This window comes from Lutra lutra, chromosome 1, assembly GCF_902655055.1.
Source record: "Lutra lutra chromosome 1, mLutLut1.2, whole genome shotgun sequence".
In the NCBI taxonomy this organism is placed as follows: domain Eukaryota; kingdom Metazoa; phylum Chordata; class Mammalia; order Carnivora; family Mustelidae; genus Lutra; species Lutra lutra.
In genome coordinates, this window is record NC_062278.1 from 120,705,135 (window position 1) to 120,727,372 (window position 22,238).

Sequence of the window (22,238 nt, forward strand, 5' to 3'; positions counted from 1 at the left end):
ATGACTAATTCTAAACCATCACAGTATGGGCACCCCAAGGCACCTTATAAATGTCAGTTGACTGAAGGTACCCTTAAAAAGAGGTCACAATTTGGCTAAGGTCACTTAAAGGGCCTCCATGATGATTCTAGCTCTGATGTATATAGATCATTCCTAAGTCTTTACCATAAAGAGGTAGGTTTGGGCCCCAGGTGAAGCGAGAGGGAGATATCTGTAAGACCTTGAGCAACAGGGTCCAGGAACAGAGTCTTTCTTTAGACTCACATCCTGCTTCTCAGTTTGCAGACACTATCAAGGTTTGCTGGTTTCAAGAGCCCAGGAGGGCTGCTTCCGGGAGAGATGGCATTTGGGGTAATAGAGGTCAAAGACTGGAGGTGGTGGGGGAGAGGGCAGATAAGAGACGAGAATCGAAAAAGCCAGGATATTCTAGTAGACAGGTCCTTCACCTAGGTCCCCGCCCCTTCCTTTTCCCCGGGCCTGAAACGCACCAGACCCTCCGAGTCCTCCACTTCTCAGGGCGCTAGGCACTGGTTACTGCTGAAGGCTTGTCCCCCTGTCGAAGAGATTTCCCCAGGGCCTGTATTTCCCGAATTGCTTTCCCCCATGCCTACCCCGGGGGAACCCGTGGCTCGGGGCCAGCTTCCTCGGCCACGCTGGACCAGTGACACGCAGGCGCCGGAATCGAAGCCACGCTGGGTCTTCCCAGCCTGGTCTCCGGGCCAGGGAGGGCCGGCGCCGCGGAGCGCTTCCCGTGAGCGAGGCTTCCCACAATGCACCGCGCCGGCAGTGGCGGCGACCGCGGCGGCGCTCTAGCCGCGGCATGTCTGCGTCTCGACTGCTCTGGGAGGAGGAAGAGAAGGAGGAAGAGGAGGAGGAGGAGGGGGAGGAAGAGGAGAAAGGCGCAGGGGTGGGAGCTGTTGCCGAAGCTGCCACAGCAAAAGTTCTCTCCCCTCCCCCCTTCCCCTCCTCTCAAGGCCCCTAGAAAGGTTGGAGCTGCCGCCGCTTGCAGTCAGTGACCGCGCGACTCGGCGCCCGCCCGCGGTAAAGCGCTGGGCCTGGCAGGCCCGGGCCCGGGGGAGGGCGGGGGAGGGGGTGCGGCGCGCGGGGGGAGCGCGCGGCGGTAACGGCCTGACCCCGGGGGGAGTGAGCCGTGGCTAGGCTGGGGGTAGCCAGGGGAGCGGCCGAGGCCGAGGGAAGCGCAGGAGCTGGCTGGGGGGACGGGAGGAAGCAGGGCGCGGATGGTGGGTTGGGGGGTTGAGAAAGGATAATGACGGGGGTGGCGGAGGCGAGAAGGCGGCCTCCGAGGCCTGAGGCGGGTGTCAGAGGTAGGGAAAGAGGTGGGAGGTTTGCAACGGGAGGCCGGAGGGTGCTGGGTGTGGGTGTGAAAAGGCTAGGGAGACAGCAGTTCTCTGTCCGTCGTGCCTGGTGCAGTGCTTTATGCACCGCAGGCCTCAGTCACTGTTGCCGCCGGAGTGTGTTCTTTGGGAGAAGGGAAGGGCAGGGGTTGGAGAAAAGGGAATCCTTGCGGGGAACGTAGTGGGAGTGTGTGCGGGGAGAGAGAGGCCGGAGGGAAAGATGCCGGGTAGGTGGAGGAATGCAGAGGGTGGCGGTGGAGGAGCCTTGAGGAGTCCGGGGGGCGTTCATTGTGCAGATACATTAGGTATTTCGTTATGGAAAGAACTGAAGCGTTTCTAAGGAAAGGAAAGAAGGGATACAAGGAGTTTCCGCGAATAGAAAGGATCGCGTTTGAAGCCAGAGGAAGTGCTGAATTCTAGAGACTATGAAGAGAATGCATGATAGAATAGACAGATGTAGTAGAATTAATAAATGTTGGCCCAAGGACTAAAGAGTTATTCCAGATGGGCCAGGATGGCCTAGTTCTGAACCTGTTTGGGCTCTTCTGTAGATGACATCTGGTAAGTGCGGTCCCGCAGTGGTTGGGGTCACTGAGAATTAGACCTTAGTCCGTAGTTTGTGTCTGAGACGTTTTAGACCTGCACTATTGAATATGAGAATTTCTGAAACAGACGGTAAGAAAACGCCTGACCTACAGGGATCCCCTAAGCCATGAGTTTAGGTTTTAGCAAATTTGAAGTATTGTCATTTAGTAGAGGCCGGGTGAACACTAATGCTGGAATGGAAATTACTTGGCGGTTTTCTTCTCCACTGCCCAGCTTATCTGGTCCAGGAGAACTGATGCCATATTATTAACCCTGGGTTGCAGTACACAGGGTTATAATTAATGGTGGGGGGAGTCCGTGCACGGTGGCCTTTCTTTGGAGGCTCCATTTGGAGCCCAAATTAGTCTGATGGGATTGGTTCCTAACTCTGGAGCTGGTGGGAGATCTTTTGCTATTCATGGTTCCTGAATGTATACTCTCACTGAGGCATTGTGGTATTGAAGAAAATGCATCAGCCTGCAAAATGTGGGCCTGCAGAATGGAGGATTGAGAATATCTGTTTTGGTCTTAGGTTGCAAGGAGGTCAGGACTGGTTGGTTGTCTTGAGGTCTAGGGGAACCTGAAGAGACTGGATGATTCTAGAGCCAGGTTAGAGGGAATATTAGCATTTCCATATCAGGAAATGAACCAAGGCCTGTTGGATTTGCTGAGCTCCCACCAGACAAGATTTTCAAGAGGGAGATGCAGGCTAGAACCGTACTCTTAAGATTTACCTGAAAATTACTCATTTTTTATTATTAAGAAAGAATATTACAATGTATACATTACATTGTAATATAATTTAACTGAGGAGAGGGTAGTATAAACAATCTTTTTATGGAAGTAGAGGGTGGAAGGATTAATGGGGAAGACGGAAAGAAATTTGGGAGAGGGATGGGAAAATTCAGTCATTCATTTGTTTAGCAAATATATCTAAAGGAGGATGAGAATTTGGCATTAGATATGAGAGGGACTTTCATTAAAATTTTTTAATGGAAATAATCCAGGATTTTTTTTTTTAATTTGGAAAACTTTTATGTCAGTGCACTTAGATTTACTCTTTCTTTTCAGCGGCTTCAGTATATTACATAGTAGGGTGTACCCATTTTTACTGTTATCACAGAATGAGAGAGTCTGTTTTCTTTACTCTCACCTGCACTGTATATTATCACTTAATTTCTGTAGGTTTAATGGACTTAAATATAGTATGTCATTATTTTTCTTCCCTTTAAAATTGTATGAAATAACACGTGCATAATTAAGAGTAAAATTGTCCTGAGGGAGCATCTAGTGAAAAGCAGTAGCCCCTGTCTCACCTGTCCATTGCAGTCCCACTTTCCAGAGGCTACTACTGTAAGCATTAAGTTTTGTAGTTCTTATCATGCTTTTCTTAAGGTCTGCAAGTAATATACATGTACTGTTATTTCTTGATTGATTAAAATGACATTATGAAGGACTCGGAAGACTTCTATGAATGGAAAGGATTTGTGTCCCTGGCATTATCCCCGTTCTCCTCCTTTCAAACCTTTGGTAGTTACTATTTTAGCTTTTTTGTTAGCTGTCTTTATATCTTTAATATTCTTAAAGAGAAAGCATTTAGAATTAGACTGGAATTAGACTGGGTGAGAAGGTAGAGGGAAGTTTAATGGATGGACCTGTGAGAAACACTAGGTTGTGGGAAACAACATCTTTGCAGCATAAGGGTTGCTAGTTAGAGAGGAGGAGTTGGTGGGCAATGATAGTTGTTCATCTTGGAATTAGTTACCAGGTCAATTGTGCAGTGTTCTTTGACAGTCTTTTGGAGAGTTTTAGAGTGGGGACTCTGGGAATGGAGTAAAAAGGACCCTTGACTGTTCTTTCCAGGCTTCTGTAGCAATTCTTAAAAGAGTTTTTAGGAAGGAATGAATTGTTGTGGATAATATGTTTCTTTTTTGTGGAGGGAAGGAGGGATAGGGAATTGTGATAAAAGGGGGAAGAAGATGAAGGTGAGGGTGTGATGGAGGTGGTGATAAATTTGTAGGAGGCTGAAGAGAGGGTAAAGAATTCTGAGGACATTTGGGTATAGTTGATGTGAAGGAGATTTAAATTTACAGTGGTGAGACAGATTTGTGGTAGTTACAAGGAAATTTGCATATTTAAGTCACTAATATCCTGGGAATGTGGTAGAAAAAAGTATGCTGCCCATATATTAGGATTGATTTGTAAAATACTGGTTTTTGAAATTTGTGTATGAGATTTAACATCGCTAAGTCAGTAGACGGATGGGGAGAATAGAAAGAACTTGCTCCCTTTTTCAGAAGTCTTGTTTAAGTAACCTCACCTCTTGAGAATCTTTACTTTGAATAAGAACAGCATTCACATGCAGATTATATACTGCTAAATCTTGTATTTGCTTATGGGAATTATTCTCTCTTTGTTCTGCAAAGGATGGCTTGACTGGAGCCTACTCTGGAGCCAAGACTTTTCCTTAATCTCCGGGGAATTCTAAACAGTTTGATTTTTAAGTGTTTAATAAATACCTGTTGAATGAATGATAGAAAGTAGTGTTCACTGTCAGTGATAATAGTGGGACTGTGTCAAATTGCTGAGTACCATGGGAGTCTGTAGACAAAAGTGTGTGTGTGTATGTGTGTGTGTGTGTGTGTGTTTGAGAGAGAGTGATGGACAAAAGGGATATCTGACTGGTGCAGCCTTTGGATTTAAGGGAAGAAGACAGAATGGATTAGAATGGGATTGGAACAGTCTTGCTAAAACATTGAAGCAGTGGGACCTTCTCTTCTAATCTGAGGCTAGTTTAAGATGAGTATATTATTATTATTGTTATTATTATTTTAGAGCATGAGCAGGGAAGGGGTTGTGGGGGAGGAGGGACAGAGGGAGAGGGAGAGAGATAATCTTAAGCAGGCCTCATGTGGGGCTCGATCTCATAACCCTGAGATCATGACTGGAGCCAAAATCAAGAGTTGGACACTTAACTCACTGAGCCACCTAGGTGCCCAAATCTGAGTAAATTTTAAGTCTGGATTTGGAGTTGGTGGCTGGTTTAATTTGCATTTTCTTACCTAAATGACTGCTTAGAGATTTTTAGCTGTTTTAAGAATCTGTCTGATTTAATTCATTTTTGGCATGATAGTAAAAAAGTGTTAGGTGAAATTTATTTTCTCAAGGAATTTATAGTATTTATATTTTTTTAGGAGGAGAAGGACATTTATGAAGTAATTTAGTAACAGTGTAGGATTTCAGAAAGTTGATTTTGTAAAACAGGTAGCAAAAATATACCTCCAAATGAGAATTTTTGTATTTTGGTAGTCATTTTCAGTAGTAGCATTCAGAACTTTTTTGGATCACCTTTTCTGAATTCCATTCTGAGCCTCCAGCACTCTATACAATTTTTCTATTTACTAAGTATCTATTGTGTGCGTTGGGGGGGTCTGGGTTGTAAAGGTGGTTTAAACGTGGTCACCATCCTCAGAGCACATAGTCCCTTCAGGATGGCAGTTACAAATAGTACAAGGCATAATGTTATTCTGAATAGTCTCATTGGTGACAAAGCTTTTTAGTTTGAAAGATTTGATTTTTAGAAATGCTGAAGATCTGTCAGATCCGACAAGAGCAAATAGAGTGAATAAAGAATAGTTTTGGTTTAAATTCACTTAGTCATAGAAATAGGAATGGCTTTCTTGGTTGACTTATTAACTGACTTTGGAAAACACTCCCTGTGATGAAGTTGGAAATATGTTGAATAATGATGATAGCTTCACTTGTATGTAGTTGGACACTAGGTAAGTGTTGGTTAAGTGCATCAGATGGATGGATGGATGCAGTGAATAAATGGGTGAGTGGTAGCCTCCCAAGGTAACTATTTTAAAGAGGGCCTCACTGATTTTAATCAACTGAGCCACCTAGGTGCCCTTAGGACCTCACTGATTTTAAGATGTAAATAAATTCTAGGTATATTTGTTAACAAACACTTTAATTACTGTGAACAAGACCGTTTATGATTAAGATCCCAAATGAGTTCTATGGACAGTAAATGCTGTAGGAGTTCAGGGAGTGGAGAAATGAATATTGACTAAGGTTGGGGAAAGGATTTAAGTGTACCATACTTTAGCTAGATATTTGAAAGGATTCCTTAGGGATCTCAGGAGAGGAACTAAAGTGCTCCAAATTTCTCTTGCAGCCCTAGAATGAACCTAGAGTCTGGATCTATTTTTGTCTGAATGCTTTCTGCCTATTTCATTTTAGCTACTCCTACTGGTTTGTTCTTCTTCAAATTCTCCTTTGCTGGGTAGATTCTGAGCTCCCTGGAACAAGGAGGGGGGGGGTCTGTTTCCATCTATGTCTAGTGTAACTTTTAGTTTTTCCTTTTATGAGCCTGTACCCCACAAATTACTTGGTCTCTGTGAGTGAAGAGCATGAGTCAACTTGGCTCTGCTATCCTGGCATTTTCCTGTGTGCTTTTCTCAAAGCTGCTTTCTGAATTACAGAATAGAATTGTCAGAAAATTGAGGGCATGTGTCTAGTAGACACATGCTTGTTGAATAAATGAATGAATGAAAGTATCAAATAATTTATTTATTTTTTTTTTTTAAGATTTTATTTATTTATTTGACAGAGAGAGATCACAGTAGACAGAGGCAGGCAGAGAGAGAGAGAGGGAAGCAGGCTCCCTGCTGAGCAGAGAGCCCCATGCGGGACTCGATCTCAGGACCCTGAGATCATGACCTGAGCCGAAGGCAGTGGCTTAACCCACTGAGCCATCCAGGCACCCAGTATCAAATAATTTAGAAGCTCTAAATGGTCTATATGTTTCTGATTGTTTCAGTTTATTCATAACCTGCCTTTTTTTCTGCAAAGGATTTATTGGGGCTGACAAATACGTATACTGTAATATGAATTGAAATATTTGAGGAAGTCTAGTTAAAGAGAAAATGAAAGAAAAATCTGTTTAAAGAATATAAAATCTATTATTATGATTGCTAGAGAACTAGGAATAAAGTGGAAGATAACCAGATGGAGAAGGAAAGGTGTTATCCCACAGAAAGTATGATTCTGAAAGAAGAAAAAGATTATTGATACATGATAGGTTATGTTTAGCAGAAAGCAAGAAAAGATTGAAGGTTTAAAGGATTATTTGAAATGGTTATTTTGGGGAGGAAGATAGTAAGACAATTTGAAGGATAATAGTAAATCAAAGTTTAGAATGTAGTAGAAATTGTTTATGATGTGGATTTATAGCAGTTTTCAGAAAATGATGGGGTGAGTTTAGGCAACAGATAATGAACATTTGTTGTATGTAAAAGCATTGTTAGATGTAGTTAGGAATAAATCCTTTGGGATTTATATTCTAGTAGTGAAGCTGGACTTGTGCACAAATAACTACACTATATTCAGCATATCTTAAGAAGTACGGAATGTTACTGAAGTTAAAAGTTAGGGAAAGACATTTGACTAGAGGGAAACCTGGGACTACATTTTTAATGGCATACAAGTGGCTTTTTAGCTAGTCTTTGAAGGGATGGATAGGATTCTTACTGGTAGGAATTATTGGAAAGAGAGCCTTCCAATCTGAGGGATTAGCAAAAGCAAAGACTTGAAGGTGAGAAGCCAAAGACATGTGGGGAATAGTGAGTTAGTGTTTAAAAAAAAAATTTTTTTTTTTTTTTACTGTGATCCACAGTAAGAAATACATGTCATGTGTTCAGCTACTATATGATTTGAATGTTTGTGTGTAAGTATAAAATGAAATGCTTCAGTAGCCATATCCCTTACTATGTTGGATGTACTCAAAACGTTTTCCATTCTCTTCCATTTGGCGAAAAAAAGATAGCTGTCACTCACAAACTGATTTCATGACTAACTAAATAATTGATCACAGCTTGTAGTTTGGTACACAGAGAGTTCATGAATAGGGCATAATATGATAAAGGGTAGGAAGAGTCAGTGGGGTTGGGTGGAAAATGGATGGCCTTGAAAGCTAAGCTAAGTAGTTTGTGTTTGATATGATGTAGTGTGCTTAGTAAGCAAACAAAAGCTGGGGTTTAGTCTTGGCCCTTCCGTTTTACATGTGCTGTGATTCTGGAGAGAATTGCTTCCTTCCTGAGACTCTTATTTTCTCTTCAAGAAATTTATAATTATTGGGGCGCCTGGGTGGCTCAGTTTATTAAGCGTCTGCCTTCGGCTCAGGGCATGATCCTGGGGTCCTGGGATAGAGCCCTGCATCAGGCTCCCTGCTGGGCGGGAAGCCTGCTTCTCCTTCTCTCAACCTCTCTCAGTCCCCACAACATATGTGTTCCCTCTCTCGGGCTGTCTTTCTCTGTCAAATATATAAACTCTTAAAAAAAAAAAAAGAAATTGATAATTTATTGGGATACATGGGTGTCTCAGCCAGTTAAACCTCTGCCTTAAGCTCAGGTCATGATCCCGGGGTCCTGGGATCAAGCCCTGAATTGGGCTCCGTGCTCAACCAGGGAGCCTGCTTCTCCCTGCTTGTGCTCTCTCACTCTCTCTCTGACAAGTAAATAAATAAAATCTTAAAAAAAAAGAAAAAAGAAATTGGTAATTATTATACTTTCTGGCAAGGGCTGCGGTGAGGATTTGAGGATTAAAGTATGTTAACATAGGATTAAAGTATGTTCACACATCATAATATGTAGTTACTCAACTTTTTTGAGTAGAGAATGGAATAAAGGCCTGTATATTAAATATCTTAATCTGATGATAGCTATACTGTACAGAGTAGATTGGCGCCAGTGTGGTGGTAGTTACTCTGCCACCATTGGGGGTGACAGGCCCAGTTAGGACGCTACTGGAGAAACTTAAGGACTTGAATTGGCTTGATAGCAGGATTAGAAATGAGGGGGGAGAATGCGATTGGATGGCAAGAGGAGGGGAGGATGACTGGAAATTTAGAGCTGTGGTAAAATTCAAAAGGCAGCAACTGAAACTGGAATACATGTTGGGGTAGTTTAGTGGGGTACATTAGGTTAAGTAGTTGCAGTTTCTTGCAGATAGTAGGTCCTCAGTTTTTTTAGTGAGTGATTAAATATGTAAATTGAATGAATTGCAAGTAGAGACAGTAATGGATAGGTTTGAGAAGGAGGGGTGGCATTGAAGGGTGCTTTTGAGGGACTGCAAGCATTTCTTCGGGGAGTATTTTTGTATACTACTGTGTGTAATGTTTCATGGTAGGCAGTGTGAAGGATACATGTTTATGTATGACATAGTTCATTTTTTTTTTAGGAGTTTATCAAGGGACAAAAATGTGTATGCATCTGTCTATGACAGAAGTACTATGGCAGATTCAACTTTGTAGAGAAGTTGGTGTGTAGCTTAGGCCTTGAAGGATGAATAGGATTATAGTAGGCAAATGGTGAGGGTTAGTATTGCAAAAAGAAGGGAGTATGATATGAATGACAGAAAAGTTGTGGATGTGTTTAGGGGTTGGTAGTCTAGATTAGCTGGAATTTAGGGTTCATATTTTGAATGGAGGGAAATAAGGCTGTGAAGTAGAGGAAACATCTAAAAATCTAGACTAAATGGGTTTTTAAATATTGATTGATTCAACTTTACGTACATAAAGTGCTCAAATCTTAAGGTCACAGATCAGTGAATTTTTGAAGATAGACATTTTATGTAACCGCCATCCAGTTCAACATTTTCAACATGCCAGGAGACTCCCTAATTTGTCACCTTCAAGTTGATGTCCCGTTCACTGAAAAGTAAGTACAGTGACTCTTGAACAACATGGGTGTGAATTGCACAGATCTACTTACAAGTATAATTCTTTTTGATAATTACGGGTTAGTACTGTGTTTTCTTTATGATTTTCTTAATAACATTTTCCTTTCTCTAGCCTACTTTATTGTAAGAATGCAGTATATATGACATATGACATACAAAATACATGTTAATCTACAGTTTGTAATTGGTAAGCCTTCTGGTCAACAGTAGGCTGTTGGTAAAGTTTCTGGGAGTCAAAAGTTATACCTCGATTTTCGACCACTGTGGGGAGAGGTTGACTCTGCAACCTCTGCATTGTTCAAGGGTCAGCTATTCTGATCTCTCTTATGGCAGAGTAGTTTTATGTTTTTGAGTTTCTTACTAGTGGAATCATACATCTGTGTCTGGCTTCTTAAGCTCACCGTGTCTGTGAGATTCATCCGTGATGCATATAGCAGTAGTTCATTCTTTTTCACTTCTCTTTGGGATTCCGTTATGAACATATCACAGTGTATTTGTTCATTTCACAATTGTTGGGCTATTGGCTAGTTTCTGTTTTTTGGAAGTCTAAGGACTTTTAACTTGACTCAGTGTATAGTGGGGAACCACTGATAAGTTTTGAGTGGGGAAATGAGGTGATTTAAGAATACATATGTGGTGGGGCTGCCTGGGTGGCTCAGTGGGTTAAACCTCTGCCTTCGGCTCAGGTCCTGATCTCAGGGTTCTGGGATCGAGTCCCACATCGGGCTCTCTGTTAGGCAGGGAGCCTGCTTCCTCCTCTCTCTCTCTCTCTCTCTTTCTCTGCTTGTGATCTCTCTGTCAAATAAATAAAATCTTTAAAAATAAATAAATAAATAAGAATACATATGTGGTGACCTGTTTTTGTTATGTTTTGTTTTTGCAATGAAGAGAACCTAGTGACTAGGAGACAAGTCAGAAAGCTATAACAAAAGTGTGAAGTGTTGAGAACCTAAGTTGCTGTGGTGGTAACGGGAATAAAAGCAGATATATAGAAGAAAGAATTGAGGGATTTGATGGCAAATGGCTTTTGGGAAACTGGAGGAAAAGAGAAAAAAGGGAAACTCTGGGGCTTTTCTTTGGTAACTTGAGAATGGTAGTGCCATTAAAAATTATTGGATCAGTTAGCAGAACTATTTTGGTGGGGAAGAATACTTACCTCGGTTTTAAGACACGTGACCAGTGTGTGGGGCACCAGTGGAAGTAGGCAAGGGGAATTATTTAGCTAGAGTTAGAAATACTGAATTCAGCTGAGGAAGGAGGTCTAACAGAGATTTGGGAATATGTACCTAGAGTTGATAATCGAAGCTACTAATTCTGGATTTGGTAGGGTGCTAATGGCAATGAAATTATTTGGACTGATAATTGAAGTATTACTTGAAGCAATAATTGAAGAATATAGGTGAAAAGAAATCATTATATATTCTAGTTCCTAAGGAATAAATTAGATTGTAGCAGTGGGGGATGGTTTAAAGATTGTTTTTGGGAGCTGAGGGTAGCTGAGGAATGAAAATATAGAAGAAATGTTAAAGGATGAAATGCCAAAGGGGAGAGAATTAGAGAAAGACTGAACTTGGGAAAATACCCACTATTTGGGCTAAGATGAGGACCATTACTTATTGGAGATAGAAGCAGCAACTAGAGAGACCACAGTAGAATCCTGTGATACAGTGACATAAACTCTCAGTGGTAGTTCAAGTATCATTGCCAAAGAGGGGATAAGAACTTGGATGGTAGGTCATGGGATTTGGTACATAAAATTTTTTTTTGGTCTTCAGGAGAGCAGATCAGAGAGCACAGTGCATGGGAGTAAAGGACTGAGTGGGTTGGGAGAATATGGAAACATTGAATGTAGGAATTGTATTAAGTTTATTTTAAGAAGGAGGAACAGCTCTTTTTCCAAAACTGGAGGCAAGAAGTAACAGATGGATGAAGATACAGCATTTTAGAAGCTGTAAAGAGGATTTGATTACAGGTGGATAAGGTGTGATTTGAAGGAATTTTATGGGAAAGATTGATTTTTGATGGGATTAAAGATTTAAAAATGAAAATGACTAGGTTAGTCAGTGAGACAGAGAATTGTATTTAGAATAAATCAGTTGCGGAAGACCTCATAGCTTTCTGGTGGTACTTAACATCCAGTGTGTGGGTGTGAAGAAAACAGATGGTGAAGATCGTCTGTCATTGGGGAGGTGCATGGTACCTCCCCAATATAATGGAAGGTCATGATATTCTGGAAATGGCTGATGGACAGATTTAAATTTTGCGGGGAGACTAGGGAAGCCAAAAGGAGGTAAAGAGCAGGCATAGAACGATAAAGTAGTTGTGGTTAAAAAGAAGAAAAGAAAAAAGGAGGTCTCTGAAGTTAGAATCCTAATGGTACAGCACTTCCAATTGGTGACCTACTTTCATTATATATGTGTGGGTGGCTGAAGTGCAGCTGAAGGCTTTAGGAGTTGAGGAAGGTCAGGGTGTAGAAGGTACTTCAGCATCATTGTTCAAGTTACCGAGAATAATGACTGACTGTGGTACAAAGAATTGAAGTCTTTGGGAAGGAAGAGGGGAGGGTATTTTGGAACTTGGTGGATGTTGTAGATGGAATGGTTTAAGTGAGTAATGTAAATTGCAAAGAGTTTTTTTAGTAATAGGAGTTGCCCTTTGGAGCAAGAAGCAATTGGTCCTTTTAGCAAGCTGAAGGAGTAGGAGAATGGATAGCTAAGTTACGAGAGAATTAGGTTGTCCGAAAAGAGCCAAGCTTGAGAAAAGATGAAGGGGCAGTCACAACAATCCAGGCAAGAGATGATAGTATCTGATTTATGGTGTGCGATGGAGATAAACAATTTTGTTACATTTACCTGTTCTTTAAAGTTCTTTATAAGTTATACTTATAGAACAGAAATGAATGAAGAGGTTGGGGTTGACCTGAATAGGAATGCAAGTAAGGAGAAGAGGAGAGTCAAGTAACTTGTAGCAGAGAAAATACTGGGAAAACATAATGCTATCTAGGAAATAACTAATGCCAGGAGCCTATTCCTTCTCTGTGCACATAAGGACAGTCCTTGCTACCCATGATGTTATAAAAATGGTGCATCATGCAATAAGTATTGAAAAAAAATAGCATAATAGAGATACTGACATCTTCTGACCTCTACATGAGTTCCTCAAAACCACATCAGTGTGTAGTGGTAATTTGTATACATTAAACAAACTAGTGACATATATATATACATAAAGAGGTTCAGGTAAAAAGTGGAAGAATGGGATGGATGATAGGAAGGAGATGTCCTGAGGAATCAGAAATGGCCTCTGTAGTTTTTTCTTTTTTCTCTATAATGGCTTTTATTTCATATATTTCTTAGTGTTCTTAGGAGGCTGGTTGGTGTGTTTTCTCATTTCACTCAATACCTACATAGAGGTAAGTCCCAGATGCACAGTTCTAAATATGCTTTCTTGTCTTGTTTTAGTTATCATTTATTGAATGTGTCCAAAGGAGCTGTATTGCCAGTTTCAAAAACTAAATACAGTTAAACTATTTTGATTTTTTTTTAAATCTCAGTGCTTGAAACCATCATCATCTTCCATTGATGATATTTAAGATCTAGACCAGGCCCTTTATTCTTTGGCTTTGTCTTTGCTCTTAAACTTTTGTTTTTCTAGTTTGCAGTAGTATTCTATATTGTCATTCTTTCTTGTCTATCAGCTTTTCCCTTGTACTATCAAAGGTTTGACTCAGTGCTTACCTGACTGGTTTTTGAGAGTCTCCATCAGTGCCTTGCTGTGGTCTCTGCCAAGTGCAGCTTTACTTCCAGAATCTAACCCCAGGTCATTTGTCACTTCCCCCTGCCCCCTTCTGCATTAAGTCAGTCTCGAAATTTAATAATGAAGGACCTGTGGAGTCCCAGAGCTTTGAAAAGCCTAAGAGGGCCCAGGGAGGTCACTTTGCCAATCTCACATCTTTGCTGTAGCCTGCTTGATTTGGTCTAGAGTTGTTTCCAGGACCTGCTGGCATGCCTTATTTGAGAGGGTTGTGTGCGGTAGATGAACAATGGATCTTATGGAAGCTGTTGGGGCTGATTGTAGTGGAAATGGAGAGAGAATGTTTTAATGGTAATTATATTAATTTAAAAGATAAGTGACTTCACAAGATAGGGGTTGGATGCCTGAAAATCTTGGTTGGCATCAAGGACTCTTCCTTTTAAATTTGAGAAGAGCCAGTGTCTGGGGGATTAGAATGAAATACACAACCTGATGTTTTGTAGGGTCCTATATATGTGCATTTGTCAACACATGCACACCTGCATGTGTAGATACATTTAATGATAGACATACTGTGTTATTAATTCCATTAAGTTCTATAATTAGAGTCTTTGGGGAAATGGGCATGGTAGTCTTAAGAGTGAGTCCAGTGAATTGGTAGAAAATGTTTTGGAAAGATCATTGTCAAGTTACTGGAGATGTGCTGGGGAAATGGATATTTTTAGTGACTGTGATGGCTTCTCTGGAATTGGTTCACAAAATTTGAGGGCAGTTTGGGGCAAATCTGTGTGTTAAGTTGGAGAGCGTTCTTTTGGAGGGAATGAGGGAACACACAAAATGCAGTTTCAGAAAGTTGTGAGTTGATTTGGTGGGAGCTCGTACACATTCTGAAAGTTAATTTGTGGAGAGGTTTTGAGTAGGTAAGCGGGAGATGTAATGGAAGGAAGTTAAAAGGACGCATGTTTGTACTATAAAAGTAAGTTTCAAGATTGGAGAGATGGTTTAGGGAAGATTATTTTTGGGGGTAAATACAGCTCTTAGGGTAGAAGCAGGAAGGTAAAGGAAGACTAAAACGAGTAAGTTAAGGTGTGGAGAATCAGTAAGCCGAAGGGTTAAGGAGGAGGTTACAGAAAAAAACTTTTATCGTGAGGAGTGCTGTGTTGGGTACTACTTTTGATGAGTGGTCAGTAAGGGAGGGGGCTTAAACGTCCCTTGGTTTGTGGGGGTGGGGATATCAGCGTAAGAGTTAGATTTCTTGAGAAGCCAGGGCTGTCGTGAGCTGGCTTTCGCCGGCGCTCGGCCGGGCGGTGGGCGGAGCAGCGGCGCGGGGCTGCGCGGTGGTGGGCCCCGAGCCGCCGCCGTCGCCGCCCCCCGCGAGCGCGGCGGAGCACAGCCCGGCAGGCGGTAGGCGCGACGCTCCGCGCACCCGGGCCTCACCGAGGCGGCTCCAGTAAGTGAGCAGGCCGCGCAGGCCGTGCGGTGGGGGCCCGGAGGAGGGGCTTTCCCGAGCGCCCCCAGTGGACCTCCGCACGCGGCACCGCACGGCTTCCTTTTGTTGTGTGTGTACGTGTGTGAGAGTGCGCGTGCGTGCGTGAGTGCGCCCTTGTGCAGGGAGGCGGCGGAGGAGCGCTGAGAAGCCGGGGCTTTGCCTGCTGGGGTGCCTAGGCCCGTGACGGGGCCTCCAGCACCCGTCTTCCGGGTCGAGGCCCGCGGCGCAGGCAGGGCCCCTGCTCGCGGCGAGATGGCAAACTTTGTGAGTGGCTTGTCCGTGGCCAACAAGTGTCTGCCTGTCAGCGGGGACCGGCGAACGTTAATTGGCAGTCCCCCTCCCGTTATTTCCTAATCCTGCTTTTTTCAAATGTTCTGTTGGACCGAGTTTTGTTTACAGTCTTATGGTGTGCCGTAAGGTCAGACGGGTAATTTGGTCTACCAGACAAATAAGTGCAAAAAGTGAACGTCAGGATCGTATATTGGTTGCGCTAGTAAAGCCTGCATGTTTAGTGGTAAGAACTGTCCTAAGGCCTGTCTGTAAGTAGGCTATGGGGTAAACTTTTGCTTTGCAGACGTTTGGTGCACATTTTACGGTGTCAGGAAAGAAACTTGTATACTAGACTAAAAGCTAGAGTTATTAGGAAATGCAAAAGTTAAAGCCCTTCCCAAGAACTTGAATTAAAAAGAGCTTTTTTGTTTTACATAATTATCATTATATAGTTTACATATAGTTTTGCAAAACTGGGCATGGCGTGATTTTAAAAAAGCATTTCATTACTTTTATAGGGGGCAATGGTAAAGGCACCATGCAGTTTTGAAATTTCAACTATGTTAAATGTTGCTATAAATAAAATCCTATTCAGATTTTTAGATTTAATATATCTAAAAATATGTTTGCAGTTGTCCGTTGGGTGCAGGAGGAAGTCCTGGGTTTGTCATGCTTGTTTCTGGGCAGATTTTCAGTATTGTCAGCATGATATGGGTGCAGAACCTTAACCTGAGTGAATAATTTGCTTGAGATTACCAGTCTGTTTTGCAACTGGGAATAGACTCTGGGTCTCTTATTCCCAGTCTGGTGATTTATCCAAGAATAGACTAAGGAAACTGGGTATTTTTCTATTTGGTGGAAAATATGGCTGAGTTGATTTTGTAGTGAGTATTAAAGAGCCAAAAAGTGAATGTGTGAACGTTTAATTTTCTGTTGCAACATTTAAATGTTTCTTCACATGGTCTTTGGCCTTTCTTTGAATACAAAAGGGACTTTAGGATATTCCTCAGTGTGAACTTTCCGTGGCATTTGTAGCACATTTATACTTGATTCAAATAGATAGATGCTTGTTGTAATTAACTGTTTTTCATGTGGATATTCTCCATGGCTGGAGAATAGCAAGTAACTTGAGACTGTTTAGCCTTCTCACAAATGCAAGGGAGAAGAGGAATTATGTTAACTTCATTAACCTCTGATTTAAAAACGTTGAGCACTTTTTATTGAAAATGCTTAGAAAAGTACAGATGGAATACGTGTGGGCTTTCCTCAGCTCTCTGTACTGTTATACATATCATTATTATTACTGCATTAGCTACATACAGCAATGTTTGGTTAACACGTGTTTTGGTAGGCCTTTAAGAAAAGAGTACTTTTTCTTTTCATAGTATATGAGTTGCAATTGAACTTTTTTGTTTTGTTCGTTCCTTAACATCTCTTAGGACTTTCCTCCTATCTCACAAAAGCAAAAATAGTCTTTTCTTTTTCCTCCTTCCCATCTCCAAAGAACCTGGACATTTTTAATTTAATACAGTAGTTCACCACTAGGGGTGATTTTGGCAACGTCTGGAGAATTTTTTGGTTGCCATGCTGGGGGATTCTATTGGTATCTAGTGGGTAGATGCTGAACCTCCTGTGGTGCACATGCTAGCCCTACAACAAAGAATTATCCAGTGCAAAATGTCAGTAATGTGATGTTGAGAAACCCCAACCTCATATTATCAAGAATAACGTTCTCCCAAATAATTTAAATCTATAAAAGTTATTTATAATGTGATTGAAATCTCTGTCACATTGTTATGAATCTTTTTCCAAGTTGTCATTAGAATGATCATGGGCCAAAAGTTATGAAGTATATTTTAGATCACCAGTACATGGGATTTTGGAGCTGCAGGATTAAAAGTTTTAACTCTTAGTATGTAGATGGGGAAATGGAGTTTCAGAGAGATGGTGACTTACCCAAGTTCTCACAGATAATGCAGAGCTCAGGTCTCTTGTTTCTACTATAATTTACGGAATTAAAATTAATTTCAGTACTGAGGGAAACAGTATTGGTCATTTTTCCTTGGTATACAGATAACATTTAAATAATTAAAAAATAATTGCATTGTGAAAATCTCAGTATTTAGTGAATTATTGTTGCTTTTTCAGATGCCCATGTGTTTGTTGAATTCACCAACATGGTTTTGTAACTTGTGTAAATTTGGCAGCATCTGCTTTTTTAAAAAGTGTTTGAAAATTTTAAAAAGACTACTTTCGATTTTAAAACAAAACAATTCAAAGTTAATTATGATACATTAGGCTACATTGCAAATGCAAACCCAACTGGAACTGTTAAAACAGCTTTGGGTGTCTTGAATTGTGTGATGAATTACTGTGCTAATAGTAAATCTGTTCTAGCAAGATCCTTTCAGTTTAACTGTAGAAAAAGATACTGTAACTTTCAGGTGAGATTAATTGGATGAAATACAAGTTGGGTATTTAGATGAAATATTTTCAAATTAAGCAGTGTATTTTCAGGAAGAAGTATTAATAGGTTTCTTTTTATCTTTAAAATTTTTTTTCGGTAGTGTTAATTTTTTTTTCAGTTGAGAATTATTCATTTTTATTTATTTATTTATTTGACACACACAGAGAGAGATAGATATCACAAGTAGGCAGAGGCAGGCAGAGAGAGAGGGGGAAGCAGGCTCTCCGCCGAGCTGAGAGCCTGATGCGGGACTCCATCAGGGACTCAGGACCCTGAGATCATGACCTGAGCTGAAGGCAGAGGCTTAACCCACTGAGCCACCCAGGTGCCCATAGTGTTACATTTTTTAAGTGAGTAAAACAAAAGGGGATAGAGGATTATATGAGCAAATATTTCTTTAAAAAGTGTTTTAAATAAAAAATTTATAGAAAATAATTTGAAATCCATATTAACAAGAAAAAATCAACTGGAGAAGCTGCAGTTAATATTACAATATATGGCCTTCTTATATTTTCATTAACTTTTTTATTTTTTAAGATTTATTTATTCATTTGACAGAGCAAGAACACAAGCAGGGGCAGCTGCAGGCAGAGAGAGAGGGAGAAGCAGGCTCCCCTCCGCACATGGAGCCCTATGTGATGTGGGGCTCAATCCCTTGGGTCATGACCTGAGCTGAAGGCAGATGCTTATCTGACTGAGCCCACCCAGCCGCCCCTTACTAACTTTTTATTATGGGGGGAAAAATAATTAAATAGTATTATGACTCTCCATATAACTATGATTTAGCTTCAACAATTAGCAATTAATGGCCATTCTTGTTTCATCTATACCTCTACCCTGTTTCTCCCCTTTCATATTATTTGTTAACAAATTTTATTTTGAAATAATTATAGATTCACAAGAAGTTGCAAAATTAGTACAGTCTTGTGTATCCTTTACCCAGCTTCCCAAATGGTGATGCATTTTATAAAGCCAGGAAATTGACATTGGTACATTACTCTTGGTACATTACTCTTACTGACATTGAATTGACATTGGTACATTACTCTTAACTAAACTGCCACATTTATTCACTTTGCACCATTTAACATGAATTCATTTGTGTGTGTTTATGGTTCTTTGCAGTTTTCTCCTATATATTAGTTCATATAACTACCACCACAGTGAAGGTACTCAATTATTCCCTTACCACAAAGAAAACCCCTCTTGCTGCTCCTTTATATTTGCATCCCACCCCAAAAGTCCTCCCAGTCTCATCGCAGTCTTATTTTCCATCTCTGTAGATTTGTCGTTTCAAGAATGATAAATTAATAGGGGCACCTGGGTGGCTCAGTGGATTAAAGCCTCTGCCTTCAGCTCAGGTCATGATCCCAGGGTCCTGGGATCGAGCCCCACATCGGGCTTTCTGCTCAGCAGGAAGCCTGCTTCCTCCTCTCTCTGCCTGCTTCTCTGCCTACTTGTGATCTCAGTCTGTCAAATGAATAAATAAATTAAAAAAAAAAAGAATGATAAATTAATATATATTTCAGTGAATCAAAAACTCATGTGTTGAAGGACTTTGGCTATATTCACTGTTTGCTATTAAGAAACAAGTTGATTATGAACATTCACATACAGGATTTTGTATACAGTTGTATATTGAGATGGATGCCCAAGAGTGAGCCTTTTAGGTTGTATGGCAAGGGCAAGTTTAGTTTTATAAGAACATTCCAAACTGTTTTTCCAGGGTGGCTATTCTGTTTTATATTCTCATCAGCTGTGTGTGAGAGATCTACTTGTTCTTCATGCTTGCCAATGTTTGTTATTGTTATTTTTTATTTTAGCTATTCTAATAGGTATGCAGTGATACCTTACTGTAGCTTTAACTTGCATTTCCCTAATGGCTAATGATATTGAACATCTTCCTATGTACTTTCTTGCTGTCTGTTCGTGCCTTTTTCTCATTTTCTAGTCAGAATATATGTATTTTTTTAACTGTTAAGTTTTGAGAGTTCTTTATATATTCCAGATATAAGACTTTGTCAAATACATGGTTTGCAAACATTTTCTCAGTCTGCAGCTTATCTTTTCATCTTCTTCACAAGTTCTTGCACAGGGGAAATGTTTTTAATTTTGATGAAGTCTGTTTACTTTTTTTTTAAATTTTATTTATTTATTTGACAGAGAGGGCAGGTTCACACGCATGCACACACAAGCAGGGGGAGTGGGGAGCAGGGAGTCTCAGGCAGAGGGAGAAGCAGGCTTCCTGATGAGCAAGGAGTCAGATGTGGGGCTCGATCCCCAGACAGTGGGATCATGACCTGAGCTGAAGGCAGATGCTTAACCGACTGAGCCATCCAGGCATCCTGAAGTCTGATTTCTTTTATTGATCATGTTTTTGGTTCCAAGTCTAGGAACCCTTTTCTTTAGGTCCTGAAGGATGTCACCTGTGTTTTATCTAAAGTTCTGTAGTTTTATGTTTACATTAAATTCGATCCACTTTGAGTTAATTGTTATATGAAGTTGTGAGGTTTAGGTCAAGAATTTTTTTTTGCCTTTGGATGTCCAGGTATTCCAGCACTATTTGTTGAAAAGACAGTCTTTCTTTCACTGAATTATATTATCTCTTGGGCATATTTATGTTGGTTAGTTTTGTGTTCTCTCTTGCATTGATCTATGTGTCTGTCCCTCTGTCACTACCCCACTGTCTTGATTAATGTAACGGTAGTTTTTTAGTATATTCTTTTTTTTTAAACATATAATGGTTATTATTTAAACATATAATGTATTATTCCTGTACCAGGGGTACAGGTCTGTGAATCATCAGGCTTACACATTTCACAGCACTCACCATAGCACATACCCACCCCGATTTCCGTAACCCAGCCACCCTGTCCCTCCCCCCACACCCTAGCAACCCTCAGTTTGTTTCTTGAGATTAAGAGTCTGTTATGGTTCCTGGTCCCATCTTTTTTTTTTTTTTAAAGTATATTCTTTAGTTTTAGTATATAAGATCCTGTCATCTGTAAACAGAGCTTCAGTTTATTGCTTCCTTTCCATTGTGAATGCTTTTTATTTAAATTTCTCACCTAATTTTCCTTGTTAGACTGTCTAGTACAGTGTTTGAATAAAAGAAGTGCTGGTAGGGTGCCTGGGTGGCTCAGTCGGTTAAGCTTCTGCCTTTGGCCCAGGTCAAAGCGTCCAGGATCTCAGCGTCCTGGGATCGAGTGCCACATCAGGCTCCTTGTGCAATGAGGAGTCTGGTTCTCCCTCTGCCTGCTCTGCTTGCTGCCTGCCCCCGCTTGTGCTCTCTCTCTCTCTGTCAAATAAATAAATAAAGTCTTAAAAAAAAAAAGGCAAGAGTAGACAACTTTGTCTTGTTTCTGGTTGTAGGGAGAAAGCATTCAGTATTTCACCATTCAGTATAATGTTAGGTTTTTTTGTAGATGGCCTTTATCAGGTTGAGGAAATTTTCTTATATCCCTTCTATTCCTTCTATTGCTTAGGGGTTGGATTTTGTCATTTTTTTTTTTCATCTGCTGAGATGATCTAGAAAAAAAAATAAAGATTTTGTCCTCTATTGTATTGATAGGGTATATTATTTATATTACTTGATTTTTGAATGTTAAACCAATTTTCCATTTCTTTTTTTTAAAGAGAGTGAAGAAGTGTGAAAAAACGCATGTGTGTTTGCATGTGTGTTTGAGGGGGTGGGTGGGAGGGATTCTGGGGAGGGCCAGAGAGAGAAAGGGAAAGAGAGAATCTTAAGCTGGCTCTGCACCCAGCTTGGGGCCCATCCCAGTTCCCATGACCTGAGGTCATGACCTGAGTTGAAACCAAGAATTGGATGCTCATCTGACTAAGCCCCCCAAGTGGCTCAGTGATAACCTTTTTAAAATCCTTATCTTGGTGATTTGTGTATTCCTTGTTTCTATTGGTTAGTCATATTAGAGACTTACAAAAATTTGCTTTATTGATTTTCTCCATTTTCCTGTTTCAGTCGCATTCATTTCTGTTCTTTATTATTTCCTACCTACTGCTTGCTTTGAGTTTATGTTTTTCTTTTTTTAAGTTTCTTGTGGTGGTAGTTAGGTTATTGATTTGAGATCTTCATTTCTTTTTTTTTTATTAAATTATATTTATTAACATACAATGTATTATTTGCCCCAGGGGTACGGGTCCGTGAATCATCAGGCTTACACATTTCACAACACTCACCATAGCACATACTCTCCCCAATGTCTATAACCCAACCACCCTCTCCCTAACCCCCACCCCCCCACCTCCCAGCAATCCTCAGTTTGTTTTGTGAGATCAAGAGTCTCTTATGGTTGGTCTCTGTCCCGATTCCATCTTGTTTGATTTTTTCCTTCCCTACCCCCTACAATCCCCCACCCTCTTTCATCATTTCTAATGTAAACATTTAGTGTTATAAATTTCCTTCTAACTACTGCTTCAGTGCATCTTACAGATTTTGACATGTTTTTATTTTCATTCATTCTTATGTATTTGTGTATGTTAAATTTTTCTTTGAGATTTCCTCTTTGACCCATGGTCCTTTTAGAAGTGTTTTTTCCCCCTTCCCGTGTGTTCCCTG

The 22,238-nt window shown here is 40.6% G+C and overlaps 1 protein-coding gene across 4 annotated transcripts in view; it reads left to right on the top strand.

Moving 5' to 3' along the window:
- The first annotated feature begins 827 nt into the window (after positions 1 to 827).
- The window catches only part of ZNF148 (zinc finger protein 148), a 124,240-nt gene continuing 102,829 nt past the window's right edge, over positions 828 to 22,238 (top strand). For 2 of the 4 annotated variants that reach the window (XM_047734774.1, XM_047734815.1), the window contains exon 1: positions 828 to 1,041. The gene's annotated coding sequence lies outside the window, so the exon portion shown is untranslated. Of the gene's footprint in view, positions 1,042 to 14,750; positions 14,887 to 15,018; positions 15,190 to 22,238 lie in introns of those variants that run through there. The other 2 variants (XM_047734784.1, XM_047734797.1) reach the window with 2 other exon arrangements.